The 6,087-nt window shown below is 40.5% G+C and overlaps 1 long non-coding RNA gene across 1 annotated transcript; it reads right to left on the bottom strand.

Annotated features, from left to right (window-relative positions):
- Window positions 1–313: 313 nt before the first annotated feature.
- On the bottom strand, window positions 314–2,263 carry LOC113018408 (uncharacterized). The gene is made up of 4 exons (XR_003271787.1): window positions 2,210–2,263; window positions 1,993–2,130; window positions 1,124–1,196; window positions 314–640 (listed from the first exon to the last, which is right to left on the bottom strand). It is a non-coding gene; the product is annotated as an uncharacterized LOC113018408 (long non-coding RNA).
- Between the last annotated feature and the right edge of the window lie 3,824 nt (window positions 2,264–6,087).

Here is a 6,087-nt window from a genome sequence, read left to right as displayed (position 1 = left end):
TTAAGTGACACAAAAAGGTAAAAACGATTTAGTCCCCAGTTACAAAAATCTGATTCAGAATTATAAGTTTTCTATTATATAATACATTTTACAATAAAAAAAATGCATCAAAAATCTCAAAATATTCTTAATTAAATGCTAAGACCAAAAATCCAGTACTTAACTTGAGTACAGGTGACAACCTTAGAACCTTTTCACATTTGTTTGCACATACACTTTAACATTTATAACACTCAAGATCCTTGACCTACAATGGAAACCTGGTACACCAGAACTAATATGAAGTGTAAATACAAAAAAAAAAAGAAAGAGTCATTGCGTCTCCTTTTGGCAGAGTTTGTTCTTCAGCACTTGTATTTTGTTAGACAGTTTTTTGTCTTCCAGTCCCATGAGCACCTTCTGGAAGAACTCAAATGTGTAGCGAAGTGGCTTTGGGTAACTCAGATTGAGGCAGTAAATTAGCCCAAACAAAAGTGCACACCCGCTCGCCACATCGTGAAGATCCTGCAAGACGGTGCATCTCTCGATAATGATGCCAACATCTTCAAGGGAGTCATCAGGCTGTGCTCCTTCATGGATTATTTTATAAACACGCCAAATCCATCCTCTCAAGCTCTTCAGCTTCCATCACGTTGAAATCCTGAAAAGGACAGAAATATTTTAAATCCGTTGTATTTTGGTCATCGCATCATCTATCTATTCACTCCATTTTAGTTAAAATGGTCCACACTATCCTAATTACACATATCCCTGAATGAGACTGAGGAGAACAGACCAAAGAAAAATGTGGATTTAAGACTATCACCAAATAAAGACCAAGAAGATACATGAAACATGGACAGAGGGCAGAAGGAGTATGCATTAATAATATTATCAATATTCTGCTGACCAGGGTTATTTTCTTTAGTTTCGCATAAAACAATGTAAGTGAATGGAAACAAAATCCTAGTATTTCCCATGCACTTTATTGTTGTAAGCTAATTTAAAGAAAACTGATTGCTGCCAGAACAGGAGAATGCCTGGGCTTGTTTAGAAAATACATTTTTCAACTTACAAAACTCTGGGAATTATGACAGTCAAAATTTTACTGAGGGGTGGAATATCCCTTTAAAAATAAACTTACCATGTACTCTTTGATGAGATTTTCAGGGTTCTCATTCAGGTATATATTCACGCTTCACTTCGATTCTGGAACTCTAAACAAAACAACACATGCAGCGCAATTACTTTTTTGAAGTTTTTAGAGACCCCCACAGAACTTAAGTCAATTTTTATTGTTGTTTAACCAATTCATAATTGTTTCTAAGTAATTTTAAACATGCTTTTTGCAAGCAAGTAGTATTTTGTGTTAGAGAATGAGAAGCTTACCAATTCACTCCCATAAAGATTATAAGTTATGAGTCCAATTACATTGATTGCAATACATTGGGTCGTGGAAAATGCAGCTTTAGCGTGGTGTACCACCCGAAAGAAGGAAGAAAAGTGTTGTTGCATAGGAGTGCTGTTCAAAGGAATCAAAAACATTTTGATAGAGATTTCCAAAAATTAATGACAAAAACTACACACTGTCACGTTAATATGAGGTATGCGGGCTACCACCACATTTGCAGTATTTATACCAAGTTTGAGTGAAAAAAAAAAATCTATTGTGTTACTGAGTTGTGGCGAAATGTGAAATGTTGTCTGCCTTTGTCTTTTCTCAGTGTAGCTAATTATTCCTTTGGACAATTAATGAGTAACAAAAAAAAGAAAAGAAAAAAGCTACAATGCCAACAGCGGCACTTATGGCCTCTAGGGGCATGAGTTACTTAGTTCTGCTTTGTGTCAGGACCAAGTCCAGAATATAAGCCAAAAGCGAGATGAGAAGTATAACGCAGGACAGAACAAGCATAAAATGACCCAAGAAAGTTAAAAATACAGGTTAATAACCAGACCTGAGATCAACCTGCAACTAATCTATTAGTTACAGAACATTATAACGAGACAGAATACCTGTGAAATTGTAGACAATGCTGCTGTGATCCGCCGCGCTGTTTCCCCTCCTTTTTTTCGTAGAATCTTCATCAACTGGTCAGAGTACTGGTCAAGACTGCTCATGAATGTGGACAGCAGTGGAACTGTGGTGATAACCTAAAAGACCAAATAAGAGAATTCAAAATGTAAAATTGCGTATTAAGGAAAAAGTAAATAATATGCAAGCATTAGGTACCTTCAACATGCACTTTTGGAGCACAGCTCAAATCTCTGCAGCTCCAAATTCCACAACCAGCAACCTGAGAGAAAAAGAAAAACAGAAAAAATACTGGGTGGTTAGTGCTCCGTTTGTGTCGGTTTGTGCTGGTAAAATCATCGTTTGTATCGCTAGGTGTCAAAGATATTACACTTTTATTTAATAGGTCATTCAGAGTTCATCCCCCCAGCAACACGAAAATGGCCCGAAATAGGTCAAAACATGCCACAAAATGCTCGGGTGCGAGCGAGAGTTTCCTACGACGTCTACATCACCCGGACGCTCACTCGCGCCCGTAACGGTGTGTTCACACCGAACGCGATAGAGGCGGCCAGAGCGTCAGGTTTACATGTAAAGTCAATGGAAAGGCGCGATGACCCGCGATTGCGGCTCCCGCGAAAATTCGGAAGCAGATTTGCGTCGCGAAAACGCCTGAAACGCGCGTCAGTGTAGCGCGTTTCAGGCATTTGACTCGCGAATAAAACCACGCGCGTGAGTTTTTGTGTTGCATTTTGTGCATACGCGCGTTTCGCGTCTACCGCTCGAGTTGGAAAAATCTGAACTCAAGCATCAAATCGCGCCGCGACAACCAATCAGGACCTAGGTCAAAGGGGCAGATCCAGCCAAAGCCCTTCATACTTCAATGGAGGGGAAGGCTAATCAATGCGGTAGCAAACAACCCAGAGCTGTACGACACCAGCTGCTTTCAGTACCGAGGCAGGAATAAAAAGGACCGAGCTTGGAGGAAGATATGTGAAGAGATCGAGCAACCTGGTAAGTTCATTCATTTCTCTTTTGAAAGTTTTCACTGACCCGGGGAAGCCTCACAAAAGCTAGCAAGCCACCGCTATTTTCCCACTGACGTACAAATACCGTTCTGCTTTTATGCATGTTGTCATTTAGGAATATATTTTATTGTTTATTAATAAACAGCACACAGTGGTCCCGCTCATCCGTCACTGCTTCGCTTTTTCGCTGATTTTTTATTGCACAGTACAGCATTGCATTCTGCAGCCTGATTGCCAAATCTGCTCCGTGTCGTGTCTCCTGCGCTTGCCAAATTTATCACGTTTGGTTTTGATAACCATCACGTCCAATAGAAAAAACAGCACAAAAACACCCATAACTATGAGCCTCATTCGGAAATAGACACCTGCACCGCGAGGGAAAAAGGCGCACGAAAGTGGCGGGCAGATGAAGACAAACGGCGGCATAATAATACTTTTACGTTTTGCAATCTACAAAGGTTTGCACTTTGAGAATCAGTTGTGAGAACTGTGACCAATGTTCATGTGTGTGTGTGGAAAACAGTGTATAAAGTGCGTGGCCAGGGGCTAGTTATTCTGAGAACCCCTGCAATAAATGAGGGACCACTGTCTACTCTATGATTATTATATTCAACCTGTTAACATTTAATACTGTATTGATAGAACCAACTGATTCTGCAGCAGAGCATCCCCAGTCCCTGAGCTCCTGCTGCTGCACCCACAGATATGTACAGCAAGCACTGATACCTTTTTAGTCGGTGGGATTGCCTTGTGATCACCTTTACTAAATATCTACAACCAATCTGATTATATCCTGTTATTGTTTTTTTTTTTTTTCAATGTTGAAATTAAAATCTAGTAGCAGCCTTCTCATTTCTTTGTGTTTTGTGCTGTTTTACAGGCCCACAGGGGAGGACGGCTCCGAGGCAGATGAGGGACGAATCCCAGGACGGTCCATCGGCGCTGGAGCTGGCCATCCTGGTGTCCTTGAAGAGGCCACACCAGTCTCCAATGGAGCATTTCCTCCTCAGCCTTGTTCCTGCTCTGGAGAGCAGATGGTCCTTTTTATTCCTGTCTCTCTGTAAATTCTTATATTTTATATATTCATGTTTAATGTTTTTCTGTTTGAGAATTTTAATATTATTTCAAATAAATTTTTATAATGACTAATGTCTCAGTTCTACCACACAGCAAATGTTGGCACACGACTTGACACATGTAGAATTTATTTCATATTATACTAATGACAAAATATACTGATACAGTGGGATGCAAAAGTTTGGGCAACCTTGTTAATAGACATCATTTTCCTGTATAAATCGTTGGTTGTTACAATAAAAAATGTCAGTTAAATATCATACAGGAGACACACACAGTGATATTTGAGAAATGAAAAGAAGTTTACTGGATTTACAAAAAGTGTGCAATAATTGTTTAAACAAAATGAAGCAGGTGCATCAATTTGGGCACCACAAAAAAGAAATGAAATAAATATTTAGTGTATATCAATGTGTGTGTCTCCTATATGATATATGGGGCGCCTTTGTCTGGACGTGCTTCCCATCCAGAGCTGCACAGCACAGAGGAAAGTTCCAGCGCTCCTGGAGTCCCTCTGTGATGGACCGCCAGTCTCCAGGTGAAGGCACAGCCATGAAGTCGTCCACTAGACAGTCCCAGATGGCCGTTGCTGCCTGGGGGGTGATCTGGCTCACCGTGGACACACCGACTCTGTAACTGAATGCTTGGTCATGAAGGAGTCCCCGGTGACAAGGAACATGGACAAAATGGTTCAAAATTAGTATTATGTGTGCTGCAGTTACAAAATACATTATTCAAATTCCAAAATACTTTTGTGATGTCAGATTTAAATCAAAACTTAAATCTTACATAAAACATTTTGTAATTATAAGGATAATTACAAAATGTATATTCGATAATATCTAAAACAGCTGTGTTTTGTTTTAACTTTAACATATCATAATTTTTTCAAATTCAAAATTTTATTTGTCACGTACACAGTCATACACAGTACGATATGTAGTGAAATGCTTGGACAACTGCTCGTGACCTAAAGAAAACAAAAAAGGAAAAGGCTATGAATAAGATAGGAAATAAATATGAAAAATTAAAAAGGGTAAATTTAACTAGGAAGGAATAAAATATAAATTAAGGTTAAAAATGAAATAACTGTACAACACACTGGGAAGGAATAAGATAAAATATATAAATTAAATTGAAAATAAAATAACTGTACAACAAAATACACAATATAGAACTATATAAGAATGTATGAACAAAATACACAAGAAGTATAAATAAATATATACACAATAACAGCAGCAGTGATTTAAGTGATGAAGTGAAAACAATGTCCAGAAAGTCCAGTGTGTGTGTAAGAACCATATGTGTGGGTCAGTACTGTGTGGTGGTGTGATTGAGAGACCGTATCGCCTGCGGGAAGAAGCTCCTCCTCAGTCTCTCTGTGTTGGTCTTCAGGGAGCGGAATCGCTTTCCTGACCTCAGCAGAGAGAACAGTCTGTTGTTGGGATGGCTGAGGTCCTTCACGATCTTCCTGGCCTTGGTCCGGCACCGCCTGCTGTAGATTGAGTGCAGGTCAGGGAGCTCGGAGCGGATGGTGCGCTCAGCTGACCGCACAACCCTCTGTAGAGCTCGTCTGTCCTGCATGGTGCTGTTCCCGAACCAGGTTAAGATGTTTCCCGTCAGGATGCTCTCTATGGTGCACGAGTAAAAGTTCCTGAGCACCTTGGAGGGCAGTTGGAAGTCTCTCAAGCGTCTGAGGTGGTAGAGACGCTGTCGGGCCTTTTCACCACGGAGTTGATGTGACAGGACCATGACAGGTCCTGCGTGATGTGAACTCCGAGGTATTTGAAGCTGTCCACTCTCTCCACTGGGCACTCGTTGATGACGGGGGTCTGGTAGTTCCTCTCCTGCTTAGTGCTGAAGTCCACTATCAGCTCCTTTGTCTTACTGACGTTTAGAAGGAGGTTGTTCCTCTGGCACCAGTTCTCCAGATTCCTAATCTCCTTCAGGTAGGCCGTCTCGTTGTTATCAGAGATCAGGCCCACCACG

This window comes from Astatotilapia calliptera, chromosome 3 (genome assembly GCF_900246225.1).
Source record: "Astatotilapia calliptera chromosome 3, fAstCal1.2, whole genome shotgun sequence".
Classification (NCBI taxonomy): Eukaryota; Metazoa; Chordata; class Actinopteri; order Cichliformes; family Cichlidae; genus Astatotilapia; species Astatotilapia calliptera.
Note: the sequence above shows the minus strand (reverse complement) of the source record. Positions and strands in the feature narration are given on the sequence as shown.